Source organism: Phascolarctos cinereus, unplaced genomic scaffold (assembly GCF_003287225.1).
Source record: "Phascolarctos cinereus isolate Bilbo 61053 unplaced genomic scaffold, phaCin_HiC Scaffold_2;HRSCAF=192, whole genome shotgun sequence".
NCBI classification, from domain to species: Eukaryota; Metazoa; Chordata; class Mammalia; order Diprotodontia; family Phascolarctidae; genus Phascolarctos; species Phascolarctos cinereus.
Genome location: NW_027555625.1, coordinates 271,199,576 through 271,212,896, shown reverse-complemented (window position 1 = coordinate 271,212,896; position 13,321 = coordinate 271,199,576). Strand labels below are relative to the sequence as shown.

Sequence of the window (13,321 nt, the reverse complement as noted above, 5' to 3'; positions counted from 1 at the left end):
ATACCTAAGAAAGAATCTCCTCTTTCCCTGTCGCCGCTGAGTTGAGTGGAAGGCGGAGGCTCCCAGGTGTTTTCAAAATTTAGCTTCACCCGTGAACCGCTGCCATGGCCGAGGAAGGCATTGCTGCCGGAGGTGTAATGGACGTTAACACCGCTCTGCAAGAAGTGCTGAAGACCGCACTCATCCACGATGGCCTAGCTTGTGGAATTCGTGAAGCTGCCAAAGCCTCGGACAAACGCCGAGCCCATCTTTGTGTTCTTGCTTCCAACTGTCATGAACCTATGTATGTAAAGTTGGTTGAGGCCCTGTGTGCTGAGCACCAAAACAACTTGATCAAGGTTGATGACAACAAGAAGCTGGGCGAATGGGTAGGCCTCTGTAAAACTGACAGAGAGGGAAAGCCCCGTAAAGGTTGGCTGCAGTTGCATTGTTGTTAAGGACTGTGGCAAGGAATTTCAGGCCAAAGACGTCCTTGAAGAATATTTTAAATGCAAGAAATGAATAAGATAAAAGCCTTGGTCTTATAAAAAAAAAAAAAAGAACCTCCCCTACAACTTCCTCACAAGTAATTATTCAACCACTCTTGAAAATCTTCAGCAATGGGAAACTCATGACTTCCTAAGGCAGCCCAGTCCACTTCTGGATATCTCTGACTAGGCTGTTTTTCCTTATAAATGAGTTGAAATCTTCTGCAATTTCTTTGCATCACTCTTAAATGTATTTTCTCTGGCCAGGGAGAACAAGTCTCATCCCTCTTTGTCAAGACAACTCTTCAAGGAGGTACAGCCAAGATGGCAGAGTACAGGTAGCAACCCAGATGAAGTTTCCTAATGTTTCCTCCAAACAACTTTAAAATAACTCTTCAAAACAAATTTTGGGGCACCATAGTCAACAAAATGTCATAGTGAGACACTTTTTCAGCCAAAGAAAACTTAGGAGGTAGGCAGGAAAGGTCCATGACACTAGGGGTGGTGGTTGGTCCAGAGCTCAGCACCCTCTGTGGTGGGCCTTGGAGACAACTACAACAGCAGCAATGATAGCTTCAGGAGTTCTCAGTCAAGACATGGTAAGGGAGTCAGACAACTGGTCAAAAATAGATTACAGAGGACCCTTTGCTGGGTCCAGCTAGTGCTGACTGGTATCTCTATTGCCCATGAGCAGTTCTGGGTCGCAGTTTCAGGGTGGAGAGAACCACTTGTGATCAGTCACAAGGAAGCAGGGGCCCTGGCAGAAGCTCTAGGGCAAAGAGGAATACTAGTACTTGAGGCTGCAGGGGAGCAGGGGCCCTTCCTGGGTAAAGATCAGAGCCCAGACTAAGACAGCAGCGACCACACCTCTCCCAGGATCATACCACCTTGCAAGCACCAAAAACTTGAAGACCCTCTGTTCTGAAAACAGCAGCATGGAAAAAGCCTGAAACTTGGGATAGTGCCTTCCCATCCCCTTGTGAGCAGAGCCCAACTTTCACAAAAAGTTCAAAGTCAAGAAATAGGCTAGAAAAAGAAGCAAACAACAAAAAAAGAGCTTGACCATAAAAGGCTATTATGGTGGCAGGGAAGACCAAAACATAAACTCAGAAAGAGAAAATGTGAAAACAGCTATCAAAAAAGCCTCAAGGAAAAATGTTAATTGGACCCAAGCCCAACAAGAATTCCTGGAAGGGTTAAAGAAAGAGATAAGAGTAATAGAGAAAAAACTGGGAAAAGAAATCAAAGTGAAGCAAGAAAATTAAGGAAAGAGAATTAACAGATTGGTAAAGAGGCACAAAAAATACTGAAGAAAATAACACCTTAAAAAATAGAACTGGCCGAATCATGAAAAGGCACAAAAATTCACAAAACAACAGAACTTCTTAAAAAGCAGACTTGATCAAATGGGAAAAGAGGTACAAAAGCTCACTGAGAAAATAATTTCTTAAAATTAGTATTGGGGAAGTGGAAGCTAATGACTTCATGAGACTTCAAGAAACAACAAAACAAAATCAAAAGAATGAAAAAATATTAGAAAATGTTAACTCTCTCGTTGGGGAAAAAAACAGATTTGGAAAACAGATTGAGGAGAGATAATTTAAGAATTATGGGACTACCTGAAAGCCACAAGCAAAAAAAAAGAGCCTCAGATATCATATTTCAAGAAATTATGAAGGAAAACTGCTTCAATATGTTAGATCCAGAGGGCAAAATAGAAATAAAAAGAACCCACTGATCACCTAAAAGAGATCACCAAGTGAAAACTCCCAGGAATATTATAGACACATTCCAGAACTTTCAAGTCAAGGAGAAAATATTGTAAGCAGTCAGAAAGAAACAATTCAAATATTATGGAGCTACAGTCAGGATCACACAAGATTTATCAGCTTTCACATTATAGGACTGGAGGGCTTAGAATATGATATTCCAAAAGGCAAAGGAGCTAGGATTACAACCAAGAATACCTACCCAGCAAAACTTCAGGGGTGGGGTGGGGAAGGATATTTAATGAAATAGAAGACTTTCAAGAATTCCTGAAGAAAAGACCAGAGCTGAATAGAAAAGCTGACATTCAAATGCAAGACTCAAGAAAAGCATAAAAAGGTAAACATGAAGAGAAAACATAAGGGATTCAATAAAGCTAAACTGTTTGCATTCAAATATGAGAAGATGATACATGTAACTCCTAAGAACTTTATCATGAGTATGGCAGTTAGGAGTCTACATTGACAGAGAAGCATGAATGAGTCAATTATGTTGGGATGATCTAAAAAAAAAATGAAATGGTGAGAAAGAGGAATGTACTAGGAGAAGAGGGAAGGGAGAGGCAGAATGGGGACATTTTTCTCACATAAAAGAGGCATACAAGAAGAGCTTTTATAGTGGAGGGGGAAATGAGGGAGTGGCAGGCAAAACTTGAACCTCACTCTCATTGGAATTGGTTCAAAAAGGGAAGAATACACACACACACACACACACTCAGTTGGGTACAGAAATCTATCTTATCCAATAGGGAGATGGCAGGGGAAGGGGATACGAGATATGGGAAGGGGGAGAGATGATAAAAGAGAGGGCAGACTGAGGGAGGCAGTGGTCAGAAGCCAAATAGACTTTTGAGGTGGGACAGGATAAAAGGAAGAGGAAAAGAAATAGAAGAAAATAGGATGGAAGGAAATACATAGTAATCATAACTGTGAATATGAATGGGATGAGCTCACCCATAAAATGGAAGTGGAAAGCAGAATGGATTAGAAACCAGAATCCAACCATATGTTGTTTACAAGAAATATGCTTGAAACAGAAAGATACACATAGAGTTAAATTTAAGGGCTGGAGCAGAATATGTTATGCTTCAGCTGAAATAAAAAAGGCAAGGGCAGCAATCATGATCTCGGACAAAGCAAAAGCAAAACCAGACCAAATTAAAAGAGAGAATCAGGGAAACTACATTTTGCTAAAAGGTACCATAGACAATGAAGTAATATCAAAAATTTTACAGCAAGTTTCTCTGGTAAAGGCCTCATTTATCAGATATATAGGGAACAGAGTCAAATTTATAAAAATAAGAGCCATACCCTAATTGTTAAATGATCAAAGGATATGAACAGGAAGTTTTCAGAAGAAGAAATCAAAGCTACCTACTGTCATATGAAAAAATGCTCTAAATTACTATTGATTAGAGAAACACAAATGAAAACAACTTTGAGGTACCATCTCATACCTATAATTAATGACAAATAATAGAAGGGATGGGGGGGAAACAGGAACACTAATGCACTGCTGGTGGAGTTACGAACTGGTTTAACCATTCTGGAAAACAATTTGGAACTACGCTTAAAGGGCTATAAAACCGTGTATACCCTTTGACCCACAAAAGAAATCAAAGAAAAGGGAAAAGGACCTAAATGTACAAAAATATTTATAGCAGCTCTTTTTGTGGTAGCAAAGAATTGGAAATTGAGGGAATGCTCATCAATTGGAGGATGGCTGAATTAAGTTGTGGCATATGATTGTAAGGGAGTAAATACTATTGTGCCACAAGAAATGATGAGGTGGCAGTTTCAGAAAAAAATGTGGCAAAACTCATATGAACTGATGCAAAGTAAAGTGAGAAGAACTGGAAGATACAATGTACACAGTAAAAAACAAAGTTGTAATGATGACAAACTGTGAAAGTTTTGGCTACTCTGATCAATACAGTCATTTAAGGCAACTCCAAAGGATTCATGATGAAAAAACGCTATCCACTTCCAGAGAGAGAACTGGTGAGCTCTGAGGGTAAACTCAAGTATAATTTTCTCACTTTATTTTTCTTTTGCTTTTCCTGTGGTATGGATAATATGGAAATGTGTCTTGCATGATTTCACATGTATAATGGATACAATTTTGCTTACCTTCTCAGTGGGTGGAAAAGGGGTGGGAGGGAGGGAGAGAATTTGGAACTCAATTGAAAAATAAAAGAATGCTAAAATAAATAAATAATATTTTTACTTTTAAAAAAAGAGGGAAGGTAGATTTAAGTAGAGATTAATCTTAAGCAAAACAAACTCTAAAGATGTACAAAAATATTTATAACAGATCCTGTTATGGTGGCAAAGAATTGGAAAGTGAGGAGATGTCTATCAATTGGTGTACTGCTGAACAAAATATGGCATATGAATGTGATGGAATATTACTATGCTATAAGAAATGATGAAGAGTATAGTTTTAGAGAAACCCAGGAAGACATGTATAAAATGATTCAGAGTGAAATAAGCAGAACCAGTGGAATGGTTATACAGTGACAACCACTGCAAAGATAATTTTGAAAGACTTAGAAACACTGATCAATGCAATGACCAACCATAATTCTTGAGGACTCATGAGAAAATATGATAAAGAAGCAATGGCCTCACCTTGCAGACTGAGATCTATTTTTTGGACACAGACAACATGAGAATGTTTTGCTTGAGGATACATATTCGTAACAAGGATTTTGTTTTTCTTTCTTTCTCCAATGGGGAAGGGGGAAGGGGTGAGAGGGAGAGGAGGATTTTCATTAATTGAAACAAAATAAAACTTAATAAAAAAAAAAGACAACTCTTCAAATACTTGAAGAGTTTTGTATGTCACCCCACTCTTCCACCCCTGCCCAAGGCTTCTCTTCTTCAGGTTAAACATCTCCAGTTCCTTCATCTCTTCTTTTTATGGCATGGACTCAAGGCTTCTCCCTGTCCTGGCTGCCTTACTCTTGGATTCATCAATGACTTCTCTAAAATGTGTCACCCATAATAGAAGAACCTAACAACCATATGGGGTTGTCCAGGGTAGAGGACAATTGCACTACTCCTCCCCTTCTGCACACCACCTCTTTCAATGTCAATGCAGCCTAAAATTGTGTTAGCACTTTTCATTGTCATATCACACAGTTGAGTCCATTAAATTTGTAGTTCATTAAAGCCCTCACAATATTTTCATGCATGCCATTTTCTAGCTACCCTTTCCCCCTTGTAATCAGATTTCCATCCCCATCACTCCACTTAAATTGCTTCTTCAAAGGTCACCTCCTAACTGCCAAATCTCATAGCCTTTTTTCATTCTCCTTCCTCCTGGACACCCCCTCTGTGAAACCCCCCATTCTCTCCTTCTTTGCCAAAGGCTCTGATGAAGAGGCAGATCTTCTTGACAAGGCCAAATGCTCTAAATCTGCCCTTGACCCTTATCCCCTCCTGTCTCTGTCTCTTTTACCCTTAAACAACTTTTAAGGTGACTCTTCCATCTTCTCAGGAATCACATCTCTCTCCTGCCTTTCACAGTAAAATGCCTATAAAAAGTCTGTCTATACTAGTTGCCCTCATTTCCTCCCTTACATTCACACTTGCAACTGAACTTCTGACCTTCATTCAAACTGGTCACTCCAAGGCTGATAAACTCTTGACTTCTCTGTAGCTTTTAACATTGTTTACCATTCCCTTCTCCTGAAAACTCTCTTCTCCATTCTCTTTCTGATTCCTCCTGGGTCTTGTCCTACCTGCCTTACTACCAGAGCCATAACTAGGAACTTTTGTGTCTGAGGCAAGAAATACAAACCACGTCTGGAGCAGGGGCATGAAGCATGTTCTTTGTCATGGGGTAGGGGTAGGGTGGACAGGACACTACTCCCACAGGAGTGGAAGACAAAGATTCTAGGACATTGGCATGATGTCACTGTTGGGTAAGACCAGGAACTCTTTAAAAGAGTCACTTTTAAAGTCCTTCACAACTTATCTTCAAGTACTCCTTCTACACTGGCCACCTTGCTATTCTCCAAACCTGGCATTCTACATTAAAGTACATCTTCTGACTCAGTGCCTTTTCACAGACTCATGCCTGGAATGCTCTCCTATCTCACCTCTGCCTCCTTGCTTTTCTACCTTTCTTCAAACTTCTGTTCAAAACCCACCTTCTGCAAGAAACCTTTCCCAATTCCCCTCTACTGTTAGTGCCTTCCATCTGAGACTACATCCCATTTAAACTGTGTATATCTTATATGTGCAATTTTTGGTACATGTTGTCCCTCCATTGGACTGTGAGCTCCTTGAGGACACAGACTGTCTTTTTGCCTTTCTTTATATCCCGGTGCTCAGCACAAAGCCTGGCACATAGTAAGGGCTTAATAAATGACAGTTGACTGACTGACCTATTTTCTGGTAGCATCCTATGTTAACTAATTGCTAAGCTGTGTTACAGTGATATTGTTAAAAGACTACAAATGCTCCAAGCGCCTTCTAAATTTAGCACCCTGGGGCAAAGCCCCCCGGACACTTCAGTAGGTCTCATGGTGCTGATTGCTTCTTATCAGTCTCTTTGGCTGATCATCATCATCAACATCATCATCATCTATATCCTTTAATTTTGAACGCCCCCTAAGATTCTGTCCTTGGCTCTCTTCTCTTCTTTCTCTACATACGTTCTGGATGACCTCATTAGCTCCCATAAATTCAAGGATCATCTCTTCAAGGACCACCTCTCTGCAGATGACTCCTAAATCTTTATATCTAGTCCTATCTCTTCTGAGTTCCAGTTCCATATCTGATGGACATCTCCACTTGAACATCCCATTGGGAATTTCAAACTCAACATGTCCAAAATGGAACTCACTATCTAACCCCGCCACCCCTTCCCATCTCCATATCTTTTCTTATATCCCTGCCCCAAACATCCTTATTTCAGTTGAAGGTACCATTATCCTTCAGTCATCCAGGTTCACAACTTTGAAGTCATCCTTGACTCTTCTCTCTTCATGAAGTCTTGTCAGTGCTACTTCCACAGCATTTCTAACATCCATCCCTAGTTCAGGCCCCCATCACTTCTCACCTGGACTCTTGCAGTGGCCTCCTAATTAGACTCCTTGTTTCTACTTTTTATCCTCCAATTCATCCTCCACTGTAATGCTCCAATAGATCTGTGACCTCATTATTACTTCTAGAAATGCAGATCACAATCCAACTATACTAGCCCAATCCTATCTATGTCCTCCCATAAGTTTGCCAAAGAGTAGCTTGTGTATTAGGAGCAGTTAGGTAGCATAGTGGAGAGAGCACCTGATCTGGAGTCAGGAAGACTTGAGTTCAAATCCAGCCTCAGATACTTACTAGCTGTGGGTCTCTGTCAAGTCACTTAACCTCTGTTTGCTTCAGTTTCATCTGTAAAATGAGGATAATAATAGTATCTACCTCCCAGGGCAATTGTGAGGATCAAGTAAGAAATGTTTGTAAAAGCACTTTGTAAACCTTAAAGTGCTATATAAATGCTAGTTATTATTATTGTTATTATTATTATCATCCCAACATGTTGTGAGAACCTTCCTTAAGTCCTCTTAACATCACTGGGGGCACCTTGGAGTACACAGGCTGTCCATCAGTTGACTTTCCCTCATTCTCACCATATGACTGGCCCATTTTTTCTGTTCATAAATTTTTTTTGGTGACCTCCTTTCAACTGCTTCTCCTTAGCAATTCTCTATTTGTAATATATTGCAGCCTCCTTACACCATACACCTCCTCACTGCCCTTTGCATGACCCTCAATTTCAATTCTTCAGCAGCTATACCGTTCCATGACTCACACCCATATGTCACTGGAAGAATACTGGTATTAAAAAGATGGGCCTTGTTTTAGGGAGAAACTTGTGGCCATTAAAAGAACTCTATAATTTCCCAAAGGCATCCAGACTGCTCTTCTCTTTCTGGTCAATCTGTCCAACTCATTACTCACCTACAGTGTTAGTCCAAGGCATGTGGACATACACCCATGTGCACACACATGCATGTACATGTACACACACACACACACACACACACACACACACACACACACGCCTATGGATTGGCCAAACTGAATGTGACAGCCTGGACAATGGTTATTCTTCATTCATTCATTTTTTCCTGGATGCATACCGAGTCCCACCTCCACCCGGTTGACAAAACAATCTTCACAGAACAAAGTCTGACCTTACCACTCAGCTGCTCAAGTATTTTTTAGTGGCTCTCTATTGCTTCTAGGATGAAGAAAAAACAAAAACAAAAACCAAACCAAACCAAAACAAAACAAAAAAACCTTCTCAGTTTGGCACTTAAAGCCCTTTGCAAACTGACTCCAACTCACTGTTCCAGATTTATTTCACATCATCGCCCTTTACTCCAAACTGACCTACTTGATGGTCTTCAAACCTGGCATCCCATTGTCCAGTCTCTGTGCTCCTGCACAGACTGTACCACACGCCTGGCATGCTCTCACTCCTTACCTCCATCTCTCAGGATTCTTAGCTGCTATCAAACTGAAGTTTCATTTACAATGGAAAGCTTCCTAGTTCTTAGTTACTGTCTTCTTCAGATTATGTTGCATGCCCCCAGCAGAATACATTGGCATTCGCTTCCATTTTGCCTTTGTACTTCCATTGCCTAGAACAGTGTTTCGTACACAGTTGGTACTTGGGTGCCTGTTGAACTGAAATCAATTGATTTCATAAATCCTTTGCCTCTCTGCAGCATTTTATGCTGCTGCCCACCCCTTCCTTCTGGATACTCTCTTCTCCACTGGCTTTAATAACAAAACGGTTCTCCTCAACCTCTCTATTTGTTCTATTTTCTACACTGGCTCCTTGTTTTCTTCTTGACTCCTGCGAATGTACTGCAAGGGTCTGACCTTAGATCTCCCCTGTCCTCTTTTCTCTTTCTCTCTCTGTCTCGTTCTTTCCTCTCTCTCTGTCTCTCTTCCTCTCTCTCTTTCCCCCCTCCCCCTTCTCTCTCCTGCCCCTCCATCTCTATTTGTCTCTGTCTCTCTCCCCTCCCCCAATCCTTTATTAATTTTGTTCACTCCCATGGCTTCAATTATTTTCTCTACATAGAGATTCTCACATCTACTCATGCCATATCAACATATGTTGTAAGCTCCACACCTCCAGCTTCTACCATACAGAAATTTACCTTTCCCTGGCCCCTGACATGATGAACAGGGTTTACTCTGAGAGTCCTTCTCAATAGTAACCTTCATAATTTGTGCCTTAGCCTAAGGCTTTCCCCTAGAAACAACAGACATCTTTCCTATAAGCATTCAAGCGAAAAGGATATGAGATATAGGACAGATTCTATTTGATGCAACAAAAAGCACAAAACAAGCTTAGCAGTCAGAGCGCCTCAGCAATTAAAGAAATTCTCTTCCCCTTTCTTGGAGGGCATCCAGCAACCCTCCCTTCTCTTTGGTGGACTCTACTTTCCCTGTGGACTCAGTCCACAGGCCTCACAACAAATGGTAAAGGGATGGCTATGTGCTGCTTCACATAGTAATAGTGACCACCATGTGGTGTTGGAGGCTGGAATAAATGCCACCTTTGCAAATGGAAACCAAGAAGGCCTGGTCCTAAGGAAGCCTCCAATACCAGTCCCTGAGAGGAATCACAGATGGAGCCTCCAAGTCCAGAGAGGGCAGAAGATGGAATAAATCCCAGGGTAGAGGCATCTTTATCAGAAGTATTTTCTCTCTCCTTTTTTTCCCCCTTCTCCCGCCTGCCCCCAACACCCTAGAGATGGCTACCATTAGAAACAAATATGTGTGTGTGTGTGTGTGTGTGTGTGTGTGTGTGTGTGTGTATATATATATATATATGCAAAATCATTCTACATATACTTCTATTTATCAGTTCTTTCTCTGGATGTAGATAACATCTTCCTTCATAGATCCTTTGTAGTTAATTTGGGTATTTATAATAGTCAAAATGACTTATTCACTACAGGTTGCTCTTAAAACAATATTGCTGTTACTGTATACAACGTTCTCTTGTTCTGCTCATTTCATTCTTCATTATTTCGTGCAAGTCTATCCATGTTTTTTCTACAGTCAATGGGCTCATCATTTCTTATAGCACAGTAGCATTCCATCACGATCATATACCACAACTTGTTCAGCCATTCCCCAGCTGATGGGCATCTCTGCAATTTCTAGCTCTTTGCCACCACAAAGAGAGCTACTACAAACATTTTAGAACATATAAGCTCTTTTCTTTTTTCCCTAATCATCTTTGGAAACAAACCTAGTAGTGGTATTACTGGGTCAAAGGGTACAGACAGTTTAATAACTCTTTGGGCATAATTCCAGATTGCTCTCCAAAATGGTTGGATCAGTTCACAGTTCTACCAATAGTGATTTAATACCCCAATTTTTTCACATCCTCTCCAACATTGTTGCTTTGCCCTTCAATCATTTTAGCCAATCTCATAAATGTAAAATGATACCTCAAGGTTGTTTTAATTTGCATTTCTCTAATCAATAATGATTTAGAGCACTTTTTCATATGACTATAAATTGTTTTGATTTCTTCATCGGAAAACTGTCTGTTCATATCCTTTGACCATTTATCAACTGAGAATGATTCATAGTCTTATAGATTTGACAGCATTCTTTACATATTTGGGATATGAGATCTTTATCTGAGAAACTGTCCAAAAAAATGTTTTCCCAATTTTCTGCTTCCCTTCTGATCCTGGCTACATTTGTTTTATTTCTACAAAATCCTTTTTAATTTAATGTAATTGAAATTATCCATTTTACACCTCACACTGCTCTCTATTTTGTTTATTCAAAAACTGTTCACCCATCTGTAAAACTCTCTCCTTGATGATAATGGTCCACCTACTTGGACCCCTGAAGTCTTCACTCAGTTGCCAACTCCTCTGGGAAGGCCTCCCTGATCCCTTCCCCCTTCTGCCTCTCCCCACCCTACCTCATTTAATTATTGTTCTTTTCCTCATCAAATCATCCTGGAGCACTTTGTCTGGTTTCTCCTTTGCCCTCTTTACTCCTTACCCAGTATAATATTTATCACGCACTCCTCCAGCAAAAAGTTAGCTCCTAAAGGTCAGGAACATTTTAAAAAAATTTTCTCCAACATTTAGTATAGTGTTTTATACATAATAAGTACCTAAGAAGTATCTGTTGAACTGAATTATCTGAACTTTCTATCTCCTTCAATGTCACACACAAAAAATTGCTTACAGTAGATGCCTAATAAATATTATACTGGATTGAACCAATGCTTTTATCTTTTATTTATATAGCAGTTTGGTAAAAGTGTTTTCATATATTATATTGTTTGATCTTTACAACAACCCCACCTTCCCTTTTATAGAAAGGGAAACTGAGGCCTAAGGAGGTTAAATGAGTCATTCGTGGTCACACAGAATCAATAAAGGATAACTCTGGGCTGACAGTCAGACAATAAACATTTATTAAGCTCATACTATGTGTCAGACGCTGCGCTAAGTTCTATGGATATAAAGAAAGTTAAAAGACATTCATTCCTCTCTCTCCAGAAGCTCATGATCTAATGAGAGACATAATATGCAAATAACTATGTAAAAATAAGCTATATATAGGATGAATTGGAAATAATCAACAGAGAAGGTACTAGAATAAGGAGCAGGGGAAAATGCTTCCTGTAGATGGGATTTTAGTTGGGATTTGAAGGAGGCCAGGGAAGCCAGTAGGCAGAGATGAGGAGGAAGAGAATTCCAAGTATGGGGGATAGCCAGAGAAAATGCCTACAAATGAGAGATGACAGAGGGTCAGGGTATTCTTCAAGGAACAGCAAGGAGGCCGTGTTACCGGATGAAGGCAGTGAGGCGGGACACTGAAGAGAGGGCTAGGAGTCTGGATGACCTGAGTTCAAATCTGGTCTCACACACTAACTAGCTGTGTGACTCTGGGCAAGTCACTTAACCTTTGTTTGCATCACTTTGTCACCTGTAAATAGCACCTACCTCCCAGGGCTGCTATAAGGACCAAATGAGATAATGACTGAAAAGCGTTTACCATAGGGCCTGGCACACAGCAGGCACTACATAAACAATAATGATGACGATGATGCAGGGTTGGGGGGATTTGGAAGGTGGTTAGTATAAGGCATAAGAAGACTGTAAATGTAGGAGGGGGGCAGGTTATAAATGGCTTTGAACACTGAACAGAGCATTTTATATTCAATCCTGGATGTGATAGGGAGCCACGGCAGTTTATTGAGTAGGGGTGTGTCATGATCTGACCCACACTTTAGGATGATTACTTAGCCAGCTCTTAAGCTGCTCTTTCTACTACACAATGTTGTTTGAACATTCCACTCTACTTTACCTGGCCATGGGGCTGTATTTTAAGAGCAATATCATCCATCTGTAGAACATTGAAAAACAAATTATGTAGTATATCACCAGATATGCAAAGGTGATTTAATATCTTAATTATTAAGGGGAAGAGATACAGCTGGTTTAACAATTAGAAGGACCATTCCAGCAGATTTAAGTGACAACATATTTGAGTTCCAGCTCTGCTGTTTACTCCCGGTGTGACCGTGGGCATCAATTCAATTCAACAAAAATTAAAATGTTTAGTCTTTACAAAGCATCGTGCTTAAGGGCTGGAGATACAAAGAAAGAAAAAATGAAACTGTCCCTGCCTTCAGGGAGCTAACATTCTACTGGAGGGATGCAATGTGTACCCACAGGTACGTACAAAGTAACAGAGTCATTTCAAGAGGGAGAGGCCACTCATCAAGGGCCATTAGGAAAGGTTTTAGTGAAGACGTGGACCCTGAGCTTAGCTTCAAAGGAAGCCTAAGATTCTCTGAGCAAAAGGTGAGGGAAAGATGAATTCCCACAAAAGGGTGGACCACTGGTGCAAGAAGATAGGGGCAAGAAATGGAATACTGTATACAGAAAACAGCTAATAGGTCAGTTCAACTAGAACAGCGTTAATAAAAAAAAGACTGGAAAGGTAGGTGGAAATCAGATTGTGGAAGGCCTTAAAAGTCAATCTATTTTTTATTTTATTCTGGAGGTAATGTAATAT

At 40.3% G+C, this 13,321-nt stretch overlaps 1 protein-coding gene and 1 pseudogene across 4 annotated transcripts in view; one reads left to right on the top strand and one right to left on the bottom strand.

Annotated features, from left to right (window-relative positions):
* LOC110193727 (tyrosine-protein phosphatase non-receptor type substrate 1) overlaps positions 1–13,321 on the bottom strand; it is an 85,960-nt gene that overhangs the window by 33,611 nt on the left and 39,028 nt on the right. The window lies entirely within an intron of this gene.
* LOC110193729 (small ribosomal subunit protein eS12 pseudogene) lies at positions 28–501 on the top strand (annotated as a pseudogene).